Genomic DNA, 12,216 nt, shown 5'->3' with positions numbered 1-12,216 from the left:
TTTCTAATCTCATAGTGCTGTGGTCAGAAAAGATGCTTGATATGATTTCAATTTTCTTAAATTTACCGAGGCTTGATTTGTGACCCAGGATGTGATCTGTCCTGGAGAATGTTCCGTGTGCACTTGAGAAGAAAGTGTAATCTGCTGTTTTTGGATGGAATGTCCTATAAATATCAATTAAATCTATCTGGCCTATTGTGTCATTTAAAGCTTGTGTTTCCTTATTAATTTTCTGTTTGGATGATCTGTCCAGTGGTGTAAGTGAGGTGTTAAGGTCCCCCACTATTATTGTGTTACTGTCGATTTCCTCTTTTACAGCTGTTAGCAGTTGCCTTATGTATTGAGGTGCTCCTATGTTGGATGCATATATTTAGAATTGTTATATCTTCTTGGATTGATCTCTTGATTATTATGTAGTGTCCTTCCTTGTCTCTTGCAACATTCTTTATTTTAAAGTCTATTTTATCTGATATGAGTATGCTACTCCAGCTTTCTTTTGTTTTCCATTTGCATGGAATATCTTTTTCCATCTCCTCACTTTCAGTCTGAAGTGGGTCTCTTGTAGACAGCATATATATGGGTCTTGTTTTTGTATCCATTCAGTGAGCCTGTGTCTTCTGGTTGGAGCATTTAATCCATTCACGTTTAAGGTAATTATCGATATATATGTTCCTATTACCATTTTCTTAATTGTTATGGGTTTGTTTTGTTAGGTCCTTTTCTTGTCTTGTGTTTCCCACTTAGAGAAGTTCCTTTAGTATTTGTTGTAGAGCTGGTTTGGTGGTGCTGAATTCTCTTAGCTTTTGCTTCTCTGTAAAGCTTTTGATTTCTCCCTTGAATCTGAATGAGATTCTTGCCGGGTAGAGTAATCTTAGTTGTAGGGTCTTCCCTTTCATCACCTTTAATATATCATGCCACTCCCTTCTGGCTTGTAGAGTTTCTGCTGAGAAATCAGGTGTTAACCTTATGGGAGTTCCCTTGTATGTTAATTGTTATTTTTCCCTCGTTGCTTTCAGTAATTTTTCTTTGTCTTTAATTTTTGCCACTTTGATTACTATGTGTCTCGGCGTGTTTCTCCTTGGGTTTATCCTCTATGGGACTCTCTGCACTTCCTGGACTTGGGTGGCTATTTCCTTTCCCATGTTAGGGAAGTTTTTGACTATAATCTCTTCAAATATTTTCTTGGGAACTTTCTCTCTCTCTTCTCCTTCTGGGACCCCTCTAATGTGAATGTTGTTGTGTTTAATATTGTCCCAGAGGTCTCTTAAGCTGTCTTCATTTCTTTTCATTCTTTTTTCTTTATTCTGTTCTGCAGCAGTGAATTCCACCATTCTGTCTTCCAGGTCACTTATCCGTTCTTCTGCCTCAGTTATTCTGCTATTGATTCCTTCTAGTGTATTTTTCATTTCAGTTATTGTATTGTTCATCTCTGTTCGTTTGTTCTTTAATTCTTCTAGGTGTTTGTTCTTTAATTCTTCTAGGTCTTTGTTAAACATTTCTTGCATTTTCTTGATCTTTGACTCCATTCTTTTTCCGAGGTCCTGGACCATCTTCACTATCATTATTCTGAATTCTTTTTCTGGAGGGTTCCTATCTCCACTTCATTTAGTTGTTTTTCTGGGGTTTTATCTTGTTGCTTCATCTGGTACATAGCCCTCTGCCTTTTCATCTTGTCTATCTTTCTGTGAATGTGGTTTTTGTTCCACAGGCTGCAGGATTGTAGTTCTTCTTACTTCTGCTGTCTGCCCTCTGGTGGATGAGGCTATCTAAGTGGCTTGTGCAAATTTCCTGATGGGAGGGACTGGTGGTGGGTAGAGTTGGGTGTTGCTCTGGTGGGCAGAGCTCAGTAAAACTTTAATCCGTTTGTCTGCTGATGGGTGGAGCTGGGTTCCCTCCCTTTTGGTTGTTTGGCCTGAGGCGACCCAGCACTGGAGCCTGTAGGCTCTTTGGTGGGGCTAATGGTGGACTCTGGGAGGGCTCGCGCCAAGGAGTACTTCCCAGAACTTCTGCTGCCAGTGTCCTTGTCCCCACGGTGAGCCACAGCCACCCCCCACCTCTGCAGGAAACCCTCCAACACTAGCAGGTAGGTCTGGCTCAGTCTCCCCCGGGGTCACTGCTCCTTCCCCTGGGTCCTGATGCACACACTACTTCGTGTGTGCCCTCCAAGAGTGGAGTCTCTGTTTCCCCCAGTCCTGTTGAAGTCCTGCAATCAATTCCCGCTAGCCTTCAAAGTCCGATTCTCTAGGAATTCCTCCTCCCGTTGCCGGACCCCCAGGTTGGGAAGCCTGACGTGTGGCTCAGAACCTTCACTCCAGTGGGTGGACTTCTGTGGTATAAGTGTTCTCCAGTTTGTGAGTCACCCACCCAGCAGTTATGGGATTTGATTTTATTGTGATTGTGCCCCTCCTACCATCTCACTGCAGCTTCTCCTTTGTCTTTGGATGTGGGGTATCTTTTTTGGTGAGTTCCAGTGTCTTCCTGTCGATGATTGTTCAGCAGTTAGTTGTGATTCTGGTGCTCTCGCAAGAGGGAGTGAGCGCACGTCCTTCTACTTCGCCGTCTTGAACCAGCTGTACAATATTTTCTTAATCAATGGAAAATAAAATACCTTTAACAAGTAGTCTTGTTTCCTTTTGTGCTTGTTTGTGCATGTATACATGTGTGTGCACTGGATGTTGCATTTGCAGAATAGTTTGTAGAAGTAATATGAGGCCTTGGATGACGTTATCTTCTTCTGAAGAATTGTGTTTGCCAGCTGACGGGGAGTGCTATCAATCCTGGATTACCCTGGTCTAGTTTCAAGGACTGACATGAAGTTGTAGAGAAGTTCTTGAGAGGGCTTGTCTATTTCTGGCTCATGCCTCCTCTGTGGATAAAACCAATTTGGATCTAAACCAAAATGAAGGGCTTCAGTAGTAAGACCATCTTGGCAGGCCTGGAATGCCAGTTTCTGTCTCCTTAGTCCCACAAGGCTGTCAAAACCATTGCCTAGTGACTGAGCCTCTGAGCTGCCTTCTTGGGAGTCAACAAACATCCTCAGGTGAAAAGTGGCTCCAACATCTGAGTTCATCCTACTGTAACCCTGGCCTGACAATTCACTCTCTTGTCATCTCTCCATTGATTTCAAGCAGAATTTTTTCTTTAATTTTATCCAGCTTTTCTGGTTGTCCGCAGAAGAGGACTGGTTCCAATCTAATCCTGGCAGTAAAACTCTACAACGTTTTTCAGTCTCATTTAGTTCTTTGAATTTTCTAGTTTTTCCCTAAATATTTACCCTTTGCATTTTCACTTTCTTTCATTTTAGGTTCTACAATATATCACTTCAAACACTCTCTACAAATATCTTCAAATTCTTGTCTCGCTTGAACATTAAACCAAATATATAAAACTGAACTCCAAGTCTTTCCACCAACCAGTCCTTTTTTTTTTTTTTTTCTGATTTCTAGTCATTACCAGAAATGCCTTAGTTGCCTTGGAAATGGCTACCCTAAATTGGCAGACTGGGCTGGGAGTCACATGTCCAGTTGAATTATAGAAAACAAGTCACATTTTCTTGAACGCTGAAGTGGAAAACAGTTGAGCAGTTCTTCAAAAAGTTAAACATAGGGTTAACATACGACCCAGCAATTCCCCTCCTTGGTGTACACCCCAAAGAATTGAAAACTGGTGCTCAAACAAATGCATGTGCATGAGTGTTCATAGCAACACAATTCACAATAGCCCAAAGATGGAAACAACACAAATGTCAGTCAAACGAAATAGAGTATATCCATACAATTACACAGTATTCATCCATCAAAAAGGAATAAATTATTGATAACCTGCTACAATGTAGATGAACCTCTATAACACCCTGTGCTGAGTGAACAAAGCCAGACACAAAGTATCACAAGTATGATTCCATTTATAGGAAACATCAGGAGAAGGTTAATTTGTAGAGACAGAATGAAGATTGGGGCTTGCAAGGGACTAGGGGAGGGGGAATGGGAAGTAACTGCCTCTGAAGTGTCGGGTTTCCTTTTGGGGAGAGAAAAATGTCTTGGAACTAGACAGAGGTGATGGTTGCACAACCTCAAACATGCATTAAATGCCACTGAATCTGTACTCTTTAAAATGGTCAATGGTTAAATTTATGTTATGGAAATTGTACCTCAATTATAAAAAGAAACAAAAAATGGTAGTCAGACGTCTCTAGGCAGAGTGGGCCTGAGACATTCCTGTGAGACCAAGGAGGACAGTAAACATTTTTGTGTCCTAAACGTGGCTCAGAGCTGGCTGCGGGCAGGCCTTTGTGGTCAGGAAGAGAGAGACCTTCCTGGACTGGATTTCAGGACGAAGCGGGGAATGTGCTAGTTCAGCCATGGGTGTGCAGGAATAAGTAGCAATAATCAAAGAGGAACGAGGGTTGTACATCTCAGCAGAGGCCGGCTGATGAATGCTGATGACCACGAGCTTGTCTCCTTTCTCACGCTCAGGAAGCCCTCAGAACTTAGATCATTGCCCCCGGGAAGAGTGGAGGCAGAAGGGATCTCAATCAAGCATGTTAAATACAGAATGGACCACGGTTAATTCATAGAGTGACCTCATGTGGGGCTTCCCTCGTGGCGCAGTGGTTAAGAATCCACCTGCCAATGCAGGTCACACGGATTCGAGCCCTGGTCCGGGAAGATCCCACATGCTGCAGAGCAACTGAGCCCGTGCGCCGCAACTATTGAACCTGCGCTCTGTAGCCCGCGAGCCACAACTACTGAAGCCCGCACTCCTAGAGCCCGTGCTCCACAACAAGAGAAGCCACTGCAATGAGAAGCCCGCGCACCGCAACTAAGAGTAGCCCCCACTCGCCGCAACCAGAGAAAGCCCACGTGCAGCAACAAAGACCCAACAAAGCCAAAAAAAAAAAAAAAAGTGACCTCATGTAGTTCCAGAAATGCCTTAGTTTCCTTGTAAATGGCTACCATAAATTGGCAGACTGGGCCGGGAATCACATGTCCAGTTGAATTATAGAAAACAAGTCACATTTTCTTGAACACTGAAGTCAGCCACGATGGAACGTGAATTTGCTATAAATCTTCTAAGTGTGTTCACCTTTTAAGTATTTCCAACGGCATCTCAGAAGTCCAAGCCTCATCTGGCTGATGATAAACAATGCAGTGGGGAGCTCCTTTGTCCACAAAGCAGGGTATTATCAGAAATCTGTGTTTTGGGAGGTTAAAAGGAGAGGTTCTTGGGTCCCCAGGAGGACAGTTGAGGTTTTGAGTTTGGGAGGTGGTGGGAAATGAAGCCCACGATGATGCAGGAGTTTGGCAGGCTTGCAGCCGGGGTGGGGGACTAGCACATGGAGAGCACCTGCTGCAGGAGGGCTGTCCCAGCCTGGAGGGCACCCTCCACCCAAATGCACAGACCCCTCCTCGAGGTCAGCTGTTCTGCTGCCTTTGGTGCTCCCTCATTGATTGCTACCAGTCTGTGAGTAGGGGTTAAGCCCTCAAAGAACAGGCTGGACTTACCGATAGAAACAACCTGGACCTGGGAAGGGGGACAACCCCCGTTTACACCTGGGTAACCAGCCTTATCTCTTCCGACTCACTTTCCATCTAAGTTTCTGCAACACAACTTCTTTCCATTCCTACACCATGGTGTTCTTCTGCTTTGAATGTTCAATCATCACTCCAGTATCTTTGTTTATCTAATTTCTACCCATTCTGTAGATCCCAGGGGAGTTGCCACTTTCTCCGAGAAGTCTCCACTGATTTCTCAAACCTGTGTTACACACCTCTCTGTTAGACCTGGCAAACCACACATTTACTCCACCCTAGCCCTTGTCATTTTGATCGTAATTCAATGATCTGACTTTCCCCATGGAAACTTTCTCTGTAAAAGACCAGATAGTAAATATTTTAGAGTTTGTGGGCCACTGGTGGTTTGGCATGCTCTTTTTCATTTTAACTCTTGTATTTTATTTTTCTTAGTTGTTTTTAACCTTTTAAAATAGGAAAACCCATTTTTAGTTCACTGGCAGTACAAAAGCAGGCCATTTGGCCCCGCTGGCTGTAGTCTGCTGACACTTGCTCTAGAGGGAAACTTCTTAAGGATGGAGGTCATATCTTGTTTTGCTTTGCCTCCCAGTATAGGCACCTTCCCTGCAAGGATGCTCAAAATGTAGAATGCTGTTTGTTAAGGCTGACTTTTCCTAAATTATTCTGCTTCCTTGAATCTTTCTCACCTCCTGTAACTTTTTGCCACTTTATATGTTTCACTTTGTTAAACTAATTCCTTCAAGTTCAGCTGCTCCTCCGTCAACATGGTACCTTCAGTTCAAGGCTCTGCAGCAAAGTCAGTGAGGTTTTTCTCTTTTCTTTTTTTTTTTTTTCAATAAAGATTATAGAAGCATGCACATGGCTGCCTGTTTTCAACATGGAAAAGGTTATTTTGGCATGGCCCGTGCTCGTGAGCTAATGAGTGCTGAGAGGGATTTCTTTGTGAAGGCTCCCCCAACCCCAAGTTGTAAAACTTGGTTTCAGCCAGGAATCTGGTTCTTAAATGGATTGTACATTTCACTTCCTTCTCAGGTTTAAGAGCATATTTGAATAGAGTTTTTAAAGTGGAGATACACTGGATTTACCTCAGACATACGATCCCTCTAGGACTCAAACACAACTACAAGTTTTGGGCTTAAAGACAACTATGCTATCTCCTATTATCATTGCATCACCTCACATTTTTGGACACTTTCACATCACCTGAGAAGTAGCCACCTGTCACCTTGATGTGGTGAGAAGGGATAAAGAGGAACACAGTCACAGAACTGTGGTCTCATTAAAACAATGTATGACTCCTAGCACAATATGGCCATACAAGGCCGTAAAAGTCCCTCATACCATTTTTACAAATACTCTACATCAGGCATTGAATCAAAGTAAGAAACAACAACAAAATACACACCTATAAAAGCAGGCTGTGGGTGATGAGAGATTAGTCAGTAGGTAAACCCACAGTGCAGCCAAAAACACTTGCTGCCCTTCTTTGTAGCTGGTTGGAGACTCTTTCTTTCCGGCCCATCTGTACTGTTTTTACAGCAGTCTTCATACTTAGAGAGTGAGAGCATGCTTCTTATTGCTACAAACAGCGCCCATAAATGTTGGAGCCAAGTGTGTCTAAACATTACAGCATATTAAACACCTTTAAGTATGATCCATAACCTTGTAATTGGTACCAAAATAACAAGACTTGTATTTTAAATGGGAATTTGACTCTCTGATTGCTGTTGTCAATCTGTTCCACGAGCATGCAGCTGGAAAAGTGGGTCAGGAGAAAAGAATGGATGTGACTGAGGCAAGGCACCTTGAACTCTTAGACTCTAAAGATCATCTGGGCTGATGCCCTTCTTTGATTGATGAGGAAACCGAGGCCAAGAGGGCTCTCTGACTCTCTCAAGGATTCCCAACTCCCTCTGCCATGCTCTTTCCATTTAACAAAATGCTTTTCTAAAAAAAGAACTTTTCTTGGTATAAATAGTAATTGCATTCATTTGGAAATGACACAGGTTCATGGCAATGTATCTCTGCTGGTACAGGAATAGGATGAATGAGATTCGGCTTTTGTCTTCGATGGGCAGCCCCCGAAACTTCTGTCTTTCCAAATACATCTTTCTGACTCTGTTCCGGGTCTCCACACCTTCACTGTCAGAATCGTTTCTTTAATTGTGATCTCCACAAGCCTTGGCTAGGATGGACTATGTTATTAACAGGAATCGTGAGGTGTTAGAAAGAACGCAGGCCTTAGAACTAGACGTGGGTGGTTTACATTCCAACCTTGATGCCTGCTGGACGCATGATTTTGAGCAAGTCACTAAGCCCGCTCACCCACGTTCATTCAAACGCTTATGTGGAGTCCACTCTGTACCAGTTTCCTTATTTGGAAATGAGAACAAACCCTAGCTGTTGGAGCTGTGAGGATTACATGAAATAACATTTAGAGATACCACCTTAGTGTTTTCCACATAGCAGACAGTTAACTCTAATGATAAATATCAAGGGATGTAAACAGAGATGTGTTACAGTGTATCTAATTATCATACATACAATTTAACTCTGCTGCTGATGGGGATGGCAACGCTGTCTCTGAATTCACCACCAAGATAAAGCCCGAGACCCTTGGCTTAGATCTCTTCGTGACTGATGGAAGTCAGGACACACAATGTTCCAATGCTGATATTTATTTGGGAGAGTCAGGTTCTGATTTACCAGTGTCTTGTGAAGGAGAATTGGTCATTGAAAGCCTTAATGTTTTTGTTTTGTTTTGCCTTTTAATCTCCATCCAGGCTTGTGATTGAAAAATGCTTTCAGGACCCTTGTTTTTCTGGCCAGCAAAAATTTAAGAAAATGATTTTCATGTGGGGAACATACAAGAAAAAAATTGATGTGTTTTCTTCAACGCCTGTTTTCATTAAATAAGGGGAAGGAAACGAAAGAATTCTTTAACGCTTATCAAGTAAGTGCAGAAGCATTACCTATGTTATCCCATTGTATCTTTAAACTCAAAGAGGTAGATACTGTAGCCCCTGTTTGGGACATCTTCTCTACGATTTTAACTTTGACGAAATAAGATTTTCTCTTAGAATTAAACTTTTAATGAATAAATACAGGACTCAAGTAGAATTATGAAAAGTCACAAGAAAAAGGTAGACTAGTGTTTAGACCAGTACAATATGGGTCATGTTAATGTTATTGACGTTCTTACTAAAGAACAATGTCCTTGGATAAAGGTACAGATCAGCCATGGAAATCCAGAAAAAAGAGTGACACAGAGATAAACAAGAGCTGTCAGAGAAAAAGAAGAAACTCAGTCAATGAATTTGGAGGAGGCTTGGTCCATTGCCAGGTTTTCCATTTTGTGGGGATGTACACGTGAGGCTATATTAGCTTGATTCCATCAAACACCCAACCTGCTTCTCTTTTTCTGATTTCATGCTCAACAAACAAACCCCTAGTTGTAATTTGACTTCCATGTGGGTTTGCCTACAGGAAAAGAAAGTTGCTGGTCAAGCAGCTATGAGGATTCTGGTCCAAGTCTTATTTATCTTCGGAAATTAATAAAATGGCTTTCTGGTTTTATATGTTAGTCTTGTGATTGGTTAATATAAACAGATCCTCCTGACATAATCAGGTTTCTGAATCTACCAAGAAGAGACCCACAACTTAGATGGGAGTGTATTTATCAGGTAGTTCATGCCAACTTATATGATCTCACTGGAATAAATACCCTACCTGCTCTGTTTAAGAACTATTTTATGAGACTGACCTCCTGCCAATAACAATGATAAATGTTGTACAAAATATAAGCATAAACTGTGTGAAAGGGTTCCAAAGATGGCAGAAACTGGAAGGGACATGAAATGTGAAAGTGGAGAAGAAAACTAAGTGAGCTTATATCAAAATGCTCTTTCTCCTGAGGGCACTTCCCACTTTTCATCTGCACACAGAAATAGAATACAAGGAGAAAATGGTAATGTAACTGAACTGGAAAACAAACAAACATCAACAACAAAAAACAGAATCCAGAGTTCAGGGCTGACACAGCTCTTGTAAATGGAAAGGAAAGTCTCTAAAGATGAGAGATATAGAGCCAGGAGCCCTAACATTTGCATAAAAATTCCCCTCACCGAACATATATGCAATGGAATATTACTCAGCCATAAAAAGCAATGAAGTGGGGTCATTTGTAGAGATGTGGATGGACCTAGAGATTGTCATACAGAGTGAAGTAAGTCAGAAAGAGAAAAACAAATATCGTATATTAACGCATATGTGTGGAATCTAGAAAAATGGTACCGATGAACCAGCTTGCAAGGCAGAAATAGAGACACAGATGCAGAGAACAAACGTATGGACACCAAAGGGAGGGGAGGTGGTGGGATGAATTGGGAGACTGGGATTGACATATACACACTAGTATGTATAAAATAGATAACTAATGAGAACCTGCTGTATAGCACAGGGAGCTCCACTTCACTGTACAGTAGAAACTAACACAACACTGTAAAGCAACTATACCCCAATTAAAAAAAAAAATTCCCCTCACCAACTTCTAAACTATTCCTATTGAGGGCAATAGCCCCAAGGAACCCATCAGAGAGTAGCAGTTAGAAAGCTAAATAAATAACCTGATAGAGATTTTAGCAACTGTCTGGTGTTGGAAGGAGAGTTTGGAGTTGAACTCCTGCCAAGTAGAAGGAACTGGTAAATACCATGAGCTTTTCAGTGAAACTTGAAAAGGGCCACACGTTAGAAATAAGGATCATGAATTGGGAGATTGGGATTGACGTGTATATGCTAATATGTATAAAATGGATAACTAATAAGAACCTGCTGTATAAAAAAATAAATAAAATTCAAAAATTCAAAAAAAAAAGAAATAAGGATCCTATCCCAAGATTAATGACTTTTGATATGAGTGAAATCTATAAGACTAAAGGCAAAATGAATTGTATGTTAGAACTGTACTCTAGTTGATAAAGTTATTCCTACAGTACAGCAGTATGAGTTAATGATTCTGAAAAAAATCGTGCATGAATCCTGGAATTGAACAATTAAGTAAATTGATGGCTGATGGTGGGAGCCAAGTTTTCACTGTTGAAGTGGGAGATTACATATTAACAAGGAGAGGAGATTGGAATGATTAATATGGTAATGGATTAGAGTTGGGGACATCAGTTTTAACTCATGCTTAGCTTAACATTTTTCTCTCAGTAATAGAAGAGTAGCAGTAAAGGATATAGACGAGTTGAACAGTACAATTAACCAACATGGGCTCAATGATATCTACAGGCTGCTACTCCCTGTATTTTCATTATTTAGAGTATTTGTGTACTTGCAAGCAACTACTTGATATAGATGGTTTTGTGGTTTGAAGAAACAGAAAATAAGCACTATTTTGTTCACATCCATCTCTTCTGGGCATGATTGCCAGAAAGACAATGAAGAATTGCTATTGGAATAATGTCCAGCACCACCTCTATGGTGGGCCAAGGAATCTGTGCAGATTATGCTGCATTTAGGGAAAAAAGGGTTTCATATTTTCTATACACTATATGTTCTATAAAAAAAATTAGTGTTTGTTTATGTTGGAAGCTGTGTGTAAATCTTCGGTCTTACAGTTAAGAAAACTGTAGGAAGAACGGGGAAGGCTTGGGGCTTCCCTGGAGGTCCAGTGGTTAAGACTCCACGCCTCCACTGCAGGGGATATGGGCTCAATCCCTGGTCGGGGAACTAAGATCCCTCATGCTGCACGGCACGGCTAAAACAAAAAAAACAATTGGGAAGCTTACCTAGACCTCACATGAGAGGAGAGGTTTGAATAAGAAGGGACTTAAAGGGTCAAAACTCACCCTGAACTTGTCTAATGTGTTTTGGAAACTCATAACTGAACTGCTCGGATGAAACAACCTGTGATGTGATTCTCTGCTTAGTAACTCAGACTTTTGGGAAGTACATTGCTGTGGTTGGTATGACCTATGGTTTGCCCTGGAGGAGGAAGGTGATGAAATCTAAGCTAAGATCAACCCTTGTGGACTGCAGGTGTGGGCTCTGAAAGACAAGTAGAGGTTTGAAATAAGAATAAAAGAATGTACCTCTCTCAGAGGGAAGGAAGGCAGGCTCTGGAGACAGAGAACAAGAATATGAACTGAGAGCTACTTCCTAAAGGATATGGCGAAGAGCTTCCTGTCATCCATCCGTCCGTCCGTTTATCCATCCATCCATCCATCCATCCATCCATCCGTCTTCATTCATTGTCTTACCTGGGGCTCTGGACACAATCATATTTCACATCCCGCTCTGCGTTATTGTTTCCTCTGTTGGATAGGGATAGTTGTCTTCAACTCTATAATATAATAACATCTGTTATAAACACAAAGAATCGGGAATTCCCTGGTGGTCCAGTGGTTAGGACTCGGTGCTTTCACTACCGGGGCCTGGGTTCAATCCCTGGTCAGGGAACTAAGATCCTGCAAGCCTCGTGGCCAAAAAACAAAACAAAACAAAAACACAAACCCCACAAAGACATGCATGGTTGGGATGGAGGAATTAAGAGTTACAAGAGGGAAGGGAAGTACCACTCCACGTTTCCCAATCCCCTGATGCCAGCACAGCAGCAGCAGGACCACCTGAAGGAGGATCACCGTGTCAGGGTTTCAGGTAGCGGCCCGCAGCACAGGGAGTG

At 41.9% G+C, this 12,216-nt stretch overlaps 1 long non-coding RNA gene across 1 annotated transcript in view; it reads left to right on the top strand.

The window, feature by feature from the left end:
* The window catches only part of LOC132355010 (uncharacterized), a 291,176-nt gene extending 282,816 nt beyond the window's left edge, over positions 1–8,360 (top strand). Inside the window, exon 4 of the long non-coding RNA XR_009499502.1 lies at positions 8,318–8,360. This is a non-coding gene — a long non-coding RNA (uncharacterized LOC132355010). The remainder of the gene's footprint in view (positions 1–8,317) is intronic.
* Positions 8,361–12,216: the final 3,856 nt, after the last annotated feature.

This window comes from Balaenoptera ricei, chromosome 20, assembly GCF_028023285.1.
Source record: "Balaenoptera ricei isolate mBalRic1 chromosome 20, mBalRic1.hap2, whole genome shotgun sequence".
NCBI classification, from domain to species: Eukaryota; Metazoa; Chordata; class Mammalia; order Artiodactyla; family Balaenopteridae; genus Balaenoptera; species Balaenoptera ricei.
Note: the sequence above shows the minus strand (reverse complement) of the source record. Positions and strands in the feature narration are given on the sequence as shown.